The sequence below is a fragment of the Montipora foliosa genome, chromosome 6 (genome assembly GCF_036669935.1).
Source record: "Montipora foliosa isolate CH-2021 chromosome 6, ASM3666993v2, whole genome shotgun sequence".
Classification (NCBI taxonomy): domain Eukaryota; kingdom Metazoa; phylum Cnidaria; class Anthozoa; order Scleractinia; family Acroporidae; genus Montipora; species Montipora foliosa.
This window is the reverse complement of record NC_090874.1, coordinates 24,340,394-24,355,393: the sequence shown is the minus strand read 5'-3', so window position 1 is coordinate 24,355,393 and position 15,000 is coordinate 24,340,394. Positions and strand designations below refer to the sequence as shown.

At 40.8% G+C, this 15,000-nt stretch overlaps 1 pseudogene; it reads left to right on the top strand.

Annotated features, from left to right (window-relative positions):
- The first annotated feature begins 665 nt into the window (after positions 1–665).
- On the top strand, positions 666–7,672 carry LOC138005228 (transmembrane protease serine 9-like; annotated as a pseudogene).
- The last annotated feature ends 7,328 nt before the right edge of the window (positions 7,673–15,000 follow it).

Here is a 15,000-nt window from a genome sequence, read left to right as displayed (position 1 = left end):
TCTCTCAAGCTATAACTGGAGAGGAAGCAAAAAACAGGGGAAACGATCTATCCATCTATCTCCAAGGATGAGTGACTGGATTTCGTGTGCCTGCAGCCGTCACGCCGTTTGCTCCTCTCTCATTGGATGATTGTTTGTTATCATCCAATCAGACTGTTTCGCTCTAAGAATATCGTGACCGGAAAAAAAGCAAAATTCAAAATTATAAGAATGTTAACAATTGTTATCAACATGAAGAAGCATTAGATATTGACTGATTGGCGAAGCTGACCAGAAAAGTGATTTAAAACAACCCTAAACAAAAAAGTGATTTAAAACAACCCTAAACAAGATGTAGACATCCTATCACTCGCGTGGCTATTTAATGCACCTTAATAGATGCGACTTCTATATTAAAAGCCTGTGTATGATTATCAAACATCTGTTATCACACGTGACTAGCACCTGAAAAACTCAACTGGGGATATACTTTTGCCCGTCCTTAAAGTATCTGCCTTATTCAGTGAATTTAAGATTCCTGAAAGTTCAGCGACCGAGATGTTCCCGATAGTGTGAGATGTAAAACCTGTCAACATTTGAGCTGAATAAAATATCTGACCAAATGGTAATTTTCCCTCTTTGTTCTCTTATTGTCGCCAAGTTGAGGCTCAGTGCTTTTAATGAATAGTTTAAAGGTGGAAGTAGTTATTTGTCAAAGCAACGAGTCAGATGTCCACCAGTCTGCGGGTTCCTCTCTGAGTCACGAACAATGGTGTGTTCACTAACTGGTTCGGTAATATGGTGTGTTGTCTTGTTGCGATTTATACCGTTTTTCGTGGAATCTCGCCATCATGGCCATTTTCCAAAACAAGGTAGGAATAAAAAGATCGTACCTAAGATAATATTAGTGCACTTCGTCGGATGAACTCCGCACTCAGGCTGACTGGTTAACGCACTAATTTTTTTTTTCTTTTATGAGGAACTTTCTTTGAGAGATTATACCCACTATGTTTTTCTTGATATTCTTCTAGATAGAGTTGCATTATGCAGCTACGAAACAGCCACCTATAATTAACGAAAACCCATTTTGCGGCGTTCACGCGGCGCGACGGACAATACGGTGTTGGCGGGAAATCTTTGGTTAGAAAGGATATTTCTAGAGCCTAACCATAACTTAATGTGTAATTTTAAAAGAAACATCACCCAAGACGATCATGGGCGTGCAAATAGAAAAGACAAACTTTGAAACTCGAAACAAATTCATTAATCTGCAAATTAGGACGAAATTGTTTTTCCTTTTCTTCTTTAAAGAAGTCATATTTGAAATTCAAATGTTTGTTAAATTGTTTGGTGAAAAGCACGTCGTCTGCACCTGTATTTCAATGGACCCTGACGTTAGAACAAAACAGCTTTTCCAAAAAAAATAATTATCTAATTTTTTCTGAGTAACATCGCAAAAGGTTTTGAAGATAAATACATTTTTAAAAATGAAAAATACTTACAGCTATATATTTATATACAGGTTTCGTTCATGATTACGATGATGCTGACAAGAACCAAGATCAAAATCTCATCAATTCGCGTAAGTTCAAACTCCCCCCTCCCCTCCCCCCATGAAAAAAACTTAACCATAGCAATTCTTTTTTTCATCTAACAGCAGCGTGTGGACAGGCTACAGTAGCAGCTGGACGTGTGATTGGCGGAACAGACGCCTCTGCGGGTGAGTGGCCCTGGCAAGCAAAGCTGGAAACTAGAAAAGATGGGTTCATTTGTGGGGGCTCCCTGATAGCTCCAACCTGGGTAATGACCGCTGCCCATTGCATCACAGAGACAGATCCAAGCATGTACACCGTGACACTTGGAGACCTTAATAGAGAGAAACCAGAAGACACTGAGCAGAAATTTAGCGCAAGACGCGTAGTGCCCCATCCAGAATATAACTCACCAGTTCCCGTAAACAACGACATAGCTCTAATTGAGTTGACGCGCCCAGTTGTAAAGACATCCTTTGTGAATACAGTGTGTCTACCAAGCGAGTCTGAGGTGGTGAGCACTGGAACCAAATGCTTCATCTCAGGTGAATGAAATATTTTCTCTTCCTTTCTGGCTTATTCTCTTTGGGGAAAATTAATATTGTTTCGTGGAAAGTGGTAAACAGAATGGGATTGTTCAAAAAAGTCTTTTGTTCTTTTTTAGGTTGGGGACAGATGAATCACCCAGGTGCAGCCGCAATAAACCTTCAACAAGCTGGTACGCCTGTTGTGTCCAACCGAGTCTGTCAAGCCAAGAGCTCAAAATCAGGCATAGACCCCCAAATGGCAATTACCTCGGCAATGCTGTGTGCAGGAGATGCTGGCAAGACTGTAATAAGTGGCTGCTTTGGTGATAGTGGTGGTCCATTTGTCTGTCAAGACTACGTTGGCCGCTGGGTACAGCAGGGTATTGTCAGCTGGGGAAGTGCCAATTGCTCTTCTAAAACCCACTTCTCTGTGTTTACTCGAGTCAGTGTATTCCGTAACTGGATTGATCAAGTATTATCAAACTAACCCAATAATTTACTGTGAAAAAAAATTCAGAATAAATCTGCAGAAACCATAAACTGTAATATCACAGCTGATGGTGTCAACTGAGCTGTAAAACGACGATTAAGTTAAATTCTCTGTTCAGTGGAAACAGTACAATAAAGACAAAAGTCTAACGCTTCTCTCTGCTATTTCCATCTTTCCGAGAAAAAAAAATCTGAAAGACGATATTAAATATTTGGAAGGGGGCGGAGCTCTATAAAAAGAAAAATCTTCTTCTGGCCATGACGCACAAAATGGTTTGTTTTTGTTTTCAACCACCATACATTCATAAACTTGCTGGATAAAAGGAGCAGCGGTAAATTTAATGGTTAACGTTTAAAAACATGATCTTTAACAGCCTTGTCCTCATTATATTATTGAGCTTAAGACACAGTCTGGTCCTTTTGTATTTGGTTTTAATAAAGTCGTCATGTCAATTTAAAAATTATTCACATTCAGATTAACATCAGTAGCATCGGCTAGTTTGCGGCGGAAGCTATAGATTGTTATCGCGTGTAATTCACTTCGGCTCGGTATATTCATAAATATACATGAAACCAGCATGTAAATAGTTTAATTCGCTTTAAATTGCAAGATCAAGAGGAAAACTGAAGCCTTTGAGATGACGATTATCCTAAAAATAAATTAGAAAATGACAGTATTCTGCAATAAAATGGATTGTTCTCCCTTTGATGGGGGTTATCATATAGCACGAGCTATAATGGCTCTTGCATATAGTCAATGACATTTCTGATCAGTAATTTTTTGCGGTTTCCATCAGTTTGTAAGTAATCTCACCTCTTAAGAAGTACCTGCCATATTAAGAGATTTTAACCCTTTCTCAGCCCTGGCACAAGCGTCCTTATATCACAAAGTGTTTGACTAAATCGGATGGCGCCAGTTCAAATGATTTTTCAACTATAAGTAGTTCAATTTTGCTCAGGTTCTTCTGCTTGTTGCTGTTATTGTTTTTCCAACTTGCCCACTGCGTTTGACTCTTTCTGGCCATAGTTTGCCTGCTGTAAGCATGATCATTTCATGAATAAATTCTTAGTCATAAATTTATACATTATGCCTTTTTTTTTCAAATGGAACGCATCTTCCAATATACAGATAAATGGACTCTTTACCGATAGAGATAATTTGCATATCCATTTGGTTTTCACTTAATCAAAGCCATCTGCCATCGCAAAGGTTCTTTCACGTTATTTATCCCTGTGCTTCAGTGGAAATCATGATTCCTTATGAACAGAAAAATTAGCTTTGAGTGGCGATTGCATAAAAATATGTCAAGATTTTTAGTTTCGTTCCCGAAAAAACTACAAGAATTGTCTTCAGCCATCTGTTTCGTTGTTCGAAACTCAGTAGACTCTCTTTTGTAATAAATTAATCCGTCAACCAATAAAATACAAGCAATTAGGAAGCAGTAAGGCTCGACTTGAGCTGTCGGAAGAAATCACCCTTTTAGTTATTTGTGGTTTTCGGTCGATTACTTGCGGAAAAACAACACTATGGGCTTCTTTGCCAGGGTTATCAAGGCTGTACTTGTACTTACAGCGCTGAAGACAATTCAAGGTAACCATTCAATTGTTTTTATGGGATGTATATTTCGTTTTAAATATGCAATGTGAAAAGGAAAGAAGTCATTTTAAAGACTACTCTTTCCTTGAACGTCTTGTTTCCTAACAACAACGACAATAACAAATTTGCATCACTGTCTGTGTAACTTATGGTGACTTTGATGCGAAAGGATTCTGATCGTTCGCTGAAAGCTCAACACAAGAGGCCTTTTAAGTATCGTGCCTCGGCTCAATCTCTTAAAAATTGTATCATGCGAAGTCCCATTTTTACCCTTTTATCAATTTCGTTTTCTGACAATCTGACAATTTTTCATTTGATTCCTTTCGAATTCACCAAAACATGTTCGAATTTTCCATAATTCCCAAGAAAAGAATATGTAACCATGCTGGAGTTTTTCCGAAAGCTGCGACTGTGTAATATCCTTCATATCCATAATGCCGTAGTTCTTGTTTTGCCTGGTCATTGTGGCAATCAGAGTCAATAGCTATACTCTTTTAGGTTTTTGTTGCCTCTCGCAATAATACTCGCGTGCTTGCGTCGACTGATTTTGTTCACCTCGTAAGGGAATCTTTAGCTATGTTAGTCTTTCCATTTCTTTTTCGTTTAATTTGGTTTTTTCTTTTCCCTCAAAACAAAGCGCTTGCGCCGAGAGCTCACGTACCGCTTCATGTTTCCTTTCTGTAGAACATTTCACAATTCCCGAGATTTATCAGTCTATATTTCCCTATATATGCCATTCAACTGCTCCACAAGTGACCACAGCATTGTTCCTGAATGCCGTTAATACAACTTTGAAAAAGGGGCCATATTTCAGCGATGGGAAAAGACGCGGTCCCTTGTTGAAAAAGCTCAAATCGCTGCCCATGCACAGAAATGTCGCAGGCTGTACGATGATATTCGAGAGAAACAAAGCCACGTTTCATGCAACGTGGAAAACAAGGAATGTGTACAATATTCTGGGTTCAAATTTAGTAGAAAATACAAGTTCCGCGAACTTTTTCCAGCTGAACTGCCGATATATTAAAAGTCTATGTCTGAATTTGAATGGTGTTTTTCTTCTAAACAGCTCGATGTCATCATATTACTAGCCGTGGTCATCTCATCCCTCCTGAGGAACCCGGCCTTCTCTTTACCGCAGATATTGATCCAGTTGGAGGAGACCTGAAAGGTGACAAATTTCTTCCCTTGTGATTTCTAATTAAACTATGATTAAATCAACAATATTATAAGATATAATAATTTCCTGGTCATTGAAGAGATTGTGTCGTCTTGTTTTCATTCAAGGAGCTCAAGAAAGGAGAGAAGAAGAGTCCAAGAGGAATGAAGGTACAGCGTTAATTCCATTGTACGTTTTATGAAAGCTTGTACAAAATAGAGGAACTATAAATTTTGTTCCTAGGCGTGCAGGACAATGGCAGGGAGGGAGGTACAGCTGTCAATGCAGGGATGCCACCTCCAAGTGGACCTCTTAGGGATCTACAACGATCGTGGGATGGCCTCAATCAAGGTGAAGTACATGTATCTTGATTCAATGGAACTGCCATTATTTGGTTTTCAACAAAGGCTTTCAGTTTCGTTAGGTTGGGCTGTCCCTTGACGGACTAAGAGGGTTTTTTTATTTTACGAATAAAGGGGCAGGTGGGGGGGGGGCCTTTCTATGTTTGGGAAAACTTCATAAGTTGGCTTGTTTGACCTATTTGCGAGACCTTGTAATAACGTGTGAAACACTCCAGACGACAGCCGGCGCTTATTTTTAGTACTTTGGCGTCTTCTATTTTTGAAGCATTGTTTCCACGTAGAAATGTTTTTTTACAATGTATTTTCTTCTTTGACAGTCAACTGTGGTCGCAGTTTCACTTCCGCTTCGCGTGTAGTTAATGGACACAATGCCAGTCTAGGTGAATGGCCTTGGCAAGCCTGGTTGAAACTGGACAACAAACACCTATGTGGAGGAACGCTGATCATGCCTGAATGGGTAATGACCGCTGCTCACTGTGTGTTAGATGACGACCCCAGCAAGTTTACAGTTATCCTTGGAGATGTTGACCAGTACAGGGATGAGGGCATGGAACAGCAATTTCAAGTCAAACGCATCATCAAACATACGTTATTCTCGCACCCAGTACCATATGAGAACGATATTGCATTGTTTCGACTCTCAAGGCCAGCTGAACCCAGCGATGCCGTCAACAGTGCTTGTTTACCCAGATTCTTAGAGGAAGTGCCAAATGGAATGGAATGTTATATATCAGGTATGTGCCTACGATTAATAACAGTTAATAAGATTGAACGCATGTTTGATGATGCGTTTGACTTGAAATCGCTGTTCCAAGCCCTCATACCTGTGCTGGTCAACAAAGCCAAACTGTATTCATCGAATCTGTGATCCACAAACACAGCTATATGTATCGCGCAATGTTCAAAAATGGGCAATCAAAGTCATTCTAAGAAATGTCGATAGGTTAAATAAACTGGATCTCTTAACATTTAGAATAGGGAGGAATATTCCGACTTTTGCCTTACTTTTTTGACACGGGATATCAAACTTGATTTTGGCAATTTGTGCATACCTACTTCTCTTTGCAATTAACTGCTGTACTCACGGCTTTGCCGTCGTAACCAATCTTAATGTGATAATTAAGTCAAGTTCCCCCAAGATCAGGGAAGGAGATAAAAGAAATTAAACAACGGTCATAAACATGAAGTTTCGTTTGCTGTAACAAGTATAGAAGTTACGGTTGGGTAAATGTGTGTTGCAGAAAACGCAACGTCAAGTTTCAAGTTAAACTGAGTACCGGAATATTTCTTACCGCTCAGCTATAATCTCAGAAATGCATAAGTATTTGTTATCATTCTTGTGATAAGTCAAATTGATAGTAGCTTTTTATTTTAAATTTTTGATATTTCATTATGCTTTATTAGGTTGGGGACAAGTATTTGGTAAGGGAGAACCGTCTTCAATCCTGCAACAAGCCCGCATGCCTGTTGTATCTAATAGTGCATGTGCAGCAAAGCTGGATACTTCACCAAGTGGTGGACTCCACACGGATAATCGAACTTGGATAGTCACCAGCAAGATGATGTGTGCAGGAGATGCTGGGAGGACTGAAACTAGCGGTTGTTATGGTGATAGCGGGGGTCCGTTTCAGTGTAAGACCTCCGGCGACCAATGGGTGGTACATGGAATTGTTAGCTGGGGTGACCCTGACTGTTCATCAAGTAGGCATTACTCAGTATTCACTCGAGTCAGTGTGTTCCGCAGATGGATCGAAAGTGTGATTGAGACAATAGCTTAGCGTGACAAAGACGCGAAGAGTAGACAGGCAAACGTTGTCCGAAAACTAGCTATAACCCTTACAGAACTTAGAAAGGTTATTTTTAAATTATCTATCTTGACATAAAAGTCAAATCTACTACAGCTAAGACGAAAGCAGATACAACACTAAAAAACCTTGCGTTTTAAAACAACTTGTAATTTTTTTTGCGATTAATTAAACAAGCAATAATTAAAGTTACTTTAAGGAAATGTGGAATGTAGATTCACACACTGCGAATTTATAAATTCTGTGGTTTAAGACGATAGAGAACCCGTTATCCGATTATATTTAAGGCTTAATAATATGTAATATGTATGCTTCCTCGCTTTTTTTTCATGAAGTGGCGCAACCCCTGCGCTTACTGGATCTCGGAGTATGCAGTGGGTTTTTTTTTTACAAGGCGGAAATGGGATCGCAATGCACCAGGACGTGAGAGGTGGAGTGTAAGGCTTCAGCCGTATGGTTTTCAAATTGTAATGTGAGCCTAGTGCTTCCAATATTGCTGATCCTATTTTTGTCTATTAGTAGTGATTTTCCGGAGGTGATTGATGATGCTAAAGATTACACAGGAATGTTAAGTGTAGAAGCTGTCCCACACGTAATGTTATGGGGTGAGATACAGGTAGCATCAGATTTTTTCCAGAGATCCAGACAATCAAGGAAGCTATCACTCAAGGTAAGTGGGATAAGTGCAGTGTGAGAGCTGTGAAGGATGAGTTGAGTGTTTGTGATGGAGTTATTTCGAGAGGCAGTAGAATATTGATACCTTCAAGGCTTAGAGGCAACGTGCTAGAACTAGCCCACGAGGGTCATCAAGCGATCGTTAAATGTAAGCAGAGGCTAAGGTCAAAGGTTTGGAGGCCAAGGCTGGATGAAGATGTTGAAGGTATATGCAAGTCATAAGAGTCTTGCCAGTTGGTAGCAGGGCCTGATGTCCCCGTACGTATAACAGCCACGAAGATGCCGGATGGTCCATGGCAATTTTGCAGTTATTTTCTTGGTCCTTTGCCAGATGGACGCAGTGTGATCTTTGTTATAGATTATTATAGCAGATGTTTTGAAGCTGAATTGTTGAAGTGAACTAAGATTGACATAGTGGTTGAGTTTCTGGATACTATCTTTTGTATATTTGGTTATCCACACGCTTTTCATTCCAGGTGAGTTTAAATTGTATTTGGAGACTCATGGTATTCAGGGGGTGTCCACAACACCATTGTGGTCGCAAGCTAAAGGCTTGGTTGAGAGGACGAACAGGTCCATTTTGAAAGTGTTGAAGATAACTTGTGTGGCGAAGAAGGATCTGCAGGTTGAGTTCAGGAAGTTTCTCGTTGCTTACCGTTCTACACCGCATTCTGGAACGGGATGCACACCATTTGCTTTGATGTTTGGCAGAGAAATGAGAACAAAGATCTTTCAACTGGAAAAATCAGGTAGGAGTAAAGAGGTCGTAAGCAACAATGATGCTGAGTATAAAGTGCGTATGAAATCAAATGCAGATAGGAATGCTTCACAGAGTAAGGTTGAGGTTGAAAACACAGTAGTGCATGCTCAAACATGAAACCCGGTCCAAGCTAGACCCTAATTTCAAACCAGAACGGTTCACTGTAACAGGTCTTGATGGTTCAGACATGGTTGTGTGTGCTGACAAAGATGGTTCTGTGAAGAGGCGTAATGTGAGTTTTGCTAAGAGGTTGCAAACTCCAAGTGCGGTAGGAACAGGGGAATCTCAGGGTGTGGCGGTAGGGGCTTCAAGACCAGTTGAGATGTCGGAAGTTGTTGTCCACAAGGAACCTCTTCGTATGAGTACTCGGGAACATCCACTGCCGGTCAGGTTCCAAAATTACCATATGTACTGAGTTATGCTATATGCACTGGTCTCACAACTTGGACAACTTGTTTCAGGTTACAGTCCGTTTGCTGGAGGGATGTAACGCATTAGCATAAATTAGAGGAAACGTGGTCGGGCGAATTGTAGCGGCCATGGCAGTGGCAAGTTGTGTTATTAAAATGTTATAACCAGTCGATCGAGTACGGATCTACTAAAGCGTTCAATTTCCAACAGTACACACTTTGCAAGGATCGAGGCGTGACTGTCAATTAAATTCGCACACCCTTATTGGTGGATAATTTGTAGAAAAGTTTGTTAGGTGGCCACGGTAAGGCGCGTCGCACTGTAACGTCGTTGAGGGAAAAGTTAAAGTAAAGTAAAGTGGTGCATTTATATAGCGCCCTTATCACAAACGTCCCCCTTAAGGGCGCTTTACAATGATCCATTTACCCCCAACGGACTGGAAGCATATACAGGCGCAAATGGCAGCCGCTTTTAAGCTGTCCACGCATGCTGGTACTCATTTTACCGACCTCGGAAGGATGGAAAGCTGAGTGAACTTTAGCGGGAAAGAAGGTCGCCAAATATTCCACTCTCGGCAGAACCGGAATTCGAACCCGGGACCTTAGGGTCGGAAGGCAGAGATCTTACTACTGCGCTAACCCCCTCCGCTATGAAGTCCGCTTTGAAGACCTTGAAGTCCGCTTTGAAGTCCTTGTTGACCGAAAAATTGGAAACGACCACAAAGCTGGATGAAACAGTACTACAGCCCACCAAACCAGAGGAACTGGAGAAAGAAATAGAAGATTCTGGTGAGTTTTGTAGGCACGTTTACAGTTTACAAAATTGATTTGAGTTTGGAGCAAGGGAAACATGGCGAACACACACAGCCCCTGCGACAAATCAGGAAAATAGTAATACCAGAAATACCGAAAGCACAAAAGTGAAACTACCTAAACGCAAACTCGAATCATTTTCGGGAAATTATCAAGAAGGGCAGGGTTTCTGAGCCACATTTTAATCTGCTGTCGATGGAAACACTGGCATCTCGGCCATTGAAAAATTCACTTATCTGAAGAGTTGTGTAACTAGCAATGCTGAATCCGCAATTGCTGCGCTGCCTCTGACCACAGATAATTATAAAGTAGCCATTGACATTATTAAGGACTGATTTGGTAAAACAGACGGTCCCTGATATCAAAATAATTATATGGATGCCTTATTGAAACTTCCATCTGTCACTTCAGTGCATGAAACAAAGAAATTACGTGAATTATTTGACAAGATTGAAATCCGCATTCGAGGTTTGAATGCATTAGGAGTTGAACCACAGTCTTTTGAGAATTTATTGCTCCCAATCGTGATGGAGAAAATTCCCTCAGAATTACGATTGGTTGTAAGTCGTAAGTTTGGCAGTGAGGAATCATGGAATCTTGATGCCTTCTTGAGTGCACTGAAAACTGAGTTGGAAGCGAGGAAAAGATGTACTGCAATGAAAACAAGTGGTCCAAATGCCAATACACCCAGGTTTGAACAGTACAGAGCAAGAAGCAAACAACCCCCATTCTGCCTCTGCCCTTTATACAGGCAGTGAGGAATTTACTCAACAATGTGTTTTTTGCAAGGCGAATCACAAATCCATTAACTGCATGACCATCACTAAACCAAAAGCTAGGAGAACAATACTGAGATGAAACGGAGAGTGTTTTGTGTGCCTGAAGGTTAGCCATATCTCCACAAATTGTCAATCAAAGGCAAAATGCTTTAACTGTAAAGGTAGACACCATGTAACCATTTGTGAAAAAGTAAGGAGCATTCCAACATCCAGAAACGTAGTTAGTGAAGAAGCAACATCACATGGATCTGGATCATCCCAAGATAGGAACAGAGATGCTGGAACTTCAGCAATGTACGTTAGCAACAATGCCAACTCTGTGTTGTTACAGGTAGCCCAAGCCTTTATTTGTAGACCAGATAACCAACAACTTGGATTGAATGTCCATGTGATATTTGATCCCTGTAGCTAGATATCATACATAATTGAACTCACCAATCACTGGTAAGGAGACACTTTTGTTCAAAACATTTGGAAATAACTCAGCCTCTGTGAAGGAATGTGACATTGTTTACTTGTGTGCCAGAACATTGGATGGAATTAATTACCTTATATGTTGTACCGGTAATTTGCAGCCCAGTGTCCAATCAACATTCTCGAAGCACATTGGAATGTTACCCCTACCCCCCTGGTGCGGTAGAAAGGCTACCACAAGATCACATACCACCGCCTGGACAGTTGTGAGACTTGACAGAGATACAACTAGGTTGAGAGTTGTATACGATGCCTCATCTAAAGTGTTTGGGCCTAGTTTAAATGACTGTCTGCACATTGGACCTTCTCTTAATCCCTTGTTATTTGACATTTTGCAGGGGTTCAGAGTCCATGAAGTTGCCGTAACTGCAGACATTTAGATGGCGTTTTTGAACATTGAGATTGGTCCCGAACACAGGGACTTCGTGAGGTTTTTATGGGTCGATGATCCGAATAAGGAAAGTCCGGAGGTCATGGTACTACGTTTTGCACGTGTGGAGTTTAGTGTAAACTCAAGTCCTTTCATTGTAAATGCCACAGTCAGACATCATTTGAACACTCGTTTGCCAGTTGACAGTGCACTTGCAAGAGAGTTGTTGAAGTCTTAATATGTTTATGACAATGCATCTGGAAATGGTGCCATGGATTGTGCGCTCAAACTGTCTAAGGAGATAAAACTCTGTCTTAAGTCAGGAGGCCTCAATATGAGAAAGGAGAGTAGCAACTCAGAAAGTCTGCTGAGATCACTGGAACAAGATGAAGCATTAAGTGACGACTTTGAAAAGAGCAATAGACCTAGAGTTGAAGAATAAGACGAAAGCTTCTCTAAATCAATTTTGAAGCAAAGTACACTGACAAAAGGAGAAATAGGTTTTGGGAATGCTTTGGAACCCAACCCAAGATGAAATGATTTATGATCTGAACAAGACATTGGGAGATGTACATGCCCAACCAGCAACAAGAAGATTGATTCTCAGTATAGCTACAAGATTTTTTTGACCCCTTGAGATTGATAGCTCCAGTCATTCTTCCATTCAAGATGACGTTTCAGAAACTTTTCAAGCCTGGAAAAGACTGGGACGAGTTGGTCGATGCTAAACTCAATCACCAATGGCTGGCGACTCTATTGGATTTGAGGCATGCTGGAAAAGTGAGCTTTAAGAGATGTTATGCTGAGGGATTGAGTGGAGACAAAGTCACCTTAGTCCAAATTCACTGATTTGCTGATGCATCGGAAAAGGCTTATGGAGCTGTGGTCTACATGAAAGTAGAGTTTGAGGCAAGGGTGAAATGTCAGATAGTATCTTCGAAGACAAGAGTTGCACCATAAGCGAAACAAACTATCCCTCGTCTGGAGCTGCTGTATAACTTAACTGCGTCCACATTGTTGAAGAGCGTGAGACAATCATTAGACGATGTAAGAACTGACGATTTGTTTAACTGGACAGATTCTATGATTTCGCTGTGGTGGATCACAAACACTGACAAGGAGTACAAGCAGTGTGTCGAGCATCGAGTGGCCAAAATTCGAAGGAATTCACCCGGATGTACTGTTCCACAGCACTAAGACAATCCAGCTGACATAGCGTCCAGAGGAATCAAATCTACTGAATTGAAAGAAAGCAGCTTGTGTTTACATGGAGCCGACTTCCTGTGTAAGAGTAGTGAGCAGAGGCCAGTTCAACCGTCAGTTGTACAAGCCAGAGAAGAGTTAAGTGAACTGAAATGTTCTAAACCCGCTGTTTCTAGCTTAGTCACCACGTGCGTTGAAGGGAAGGAAGAAGAACCGAGTCTAAATAACTCAATCAATCCTGAGAACTTTAGTTCTTTAACCCATCTTATGAGACTTACTATGTTGGTTCTGTTGTTTATTGAGAAATTGAAGAAGACGAGGTCCAGAGAAGGAACGGAAGCAGAGATGTTGTGGATTAGGCACGTTCAGCAAGAGATGTATCCACAGATGAAGTCATCATTAGGACTTTATCAAGACGAAGAAGGGATACTACTATGTCAAGGAAAAATTGGCATGTCTTCCCAACCGTACGATACACGATTTCCGATACTGTTGCCCAGAAGTCATTATTTCACTAAGTTGATGATTCTTAAGTGTCATGATCAAGTGATGAACAATGAAGTGGCAGTGACCTTTGTTCAAACCAAAGAATCAAGAATCTTCTTGATTCTTTTATGGACTTGTCCGGCACCATCGCGTAGAATGGTGCGACACATCCGGGCCCTTATTTACGCTCGAAGCGCTAAATTTGAAATCTCACTTCCAGCCAAAAGCCTCCAAATACAAAGAAATGGTTAAACCTAAGTAGGTATCCATTTTATTCCAGTGCGTAAAAATAAACCATTTTAGCGCTTAGATTTACCCCGGCATTTTCAGTAGAGATGTTGAGCAATAATTTGAGACCTTTTAGAGATCTCTCTCGGCCATGGAAAGGAAGTATAAAATAAGCTTCTAAATTCGGATTTTTCACTCTTTTTAGAATTGAAAATTCATAATGGTTTTCCTTCTTGAGTAGCACCATGGTGCAACCATCTTTCTTTTTTTTTTTCAAGTCTTTTTTGGGTGTTCGTGTTATAGTCTTCATATTTTGAAATGTTACTTTACTTTATATCAAGAGAAAATGAGGGGACAGAGAGGGAGGCTCACGGCGTTGGCCGGGATATGTTATGTCCACGAAAGTTATTTTTAGACGAAGGGAAGTCTTTGTCCTAGCGGAAGTCTGTCTTCTGAGACGTCCGCATGCAGTCTTGCCTCGCTCTCTGGTTCTTAGTGAAAAGAGAAAATGATGGCGCACGTGAAAGGCTGATGAATATATATTTTCTTTCAAACATCGGACCGAGGTTGGCCTGCATGCGGACGTCTCGGAAGACTTCCGCTCGTCTAAAAATAACTTTCGTGGACATGACATATCCCAAGGGCTGGTCCGGGAGCCTCCTTCTCTGTCCCCCTCATTTTCTCTTGTTTATATACAATTTTTTTCATAAACATCAATAAAATACAAAAACAAAGTCCTTGATCGTTGTCAAACGAGTATGAGAGCTTTCTCTCATAGGTGAATCGATAAACATTTTTAACTACGATTAAAATAGGTCTTTTCGAGTTGTGAAAGCCGTTATTTGTACGTAGAGGCATTGAGGCAGCACATGGACCATATATAGTAAGTTTCCTCGTCCTGTTGAAAAGCTCACTTTCTTTTGAAGTAGCCTGCGAACGCAGACGCAGATGTATTTCCGGCGGTCGTTTCTCTTTTTTTCGGGAAAGAGAAACGACCGCCGGAAATACGTTTGCGTTCGGAGGCTACTTTTGAGGTGGCTTTTGGTGAAAACGTCTTTGGCTCGACGTTTTCTTGTAAGGAATTCTGGAAGGTTCTCTGTCCAGGAAAGCATGTTTATATTTTCGAACGCACTCAGCCCTTGCTCTATCATTGGAAATCGGTACGGATTCCTCATCAGTTTCCTTACATAATCAGCAATAACCAAGTCTTTCAACAGTTCACCGATTCTGGTCCGCCACACAAGTACTAGTGTCTGAAAGCATGGGTTGTTAGATTGAATCACTGTTTGTCATATGTCAGTCATGTTGTTCAAGTTGGATTCGTATGGCTTCAGTTGTAGCAGATGATCCAAAGA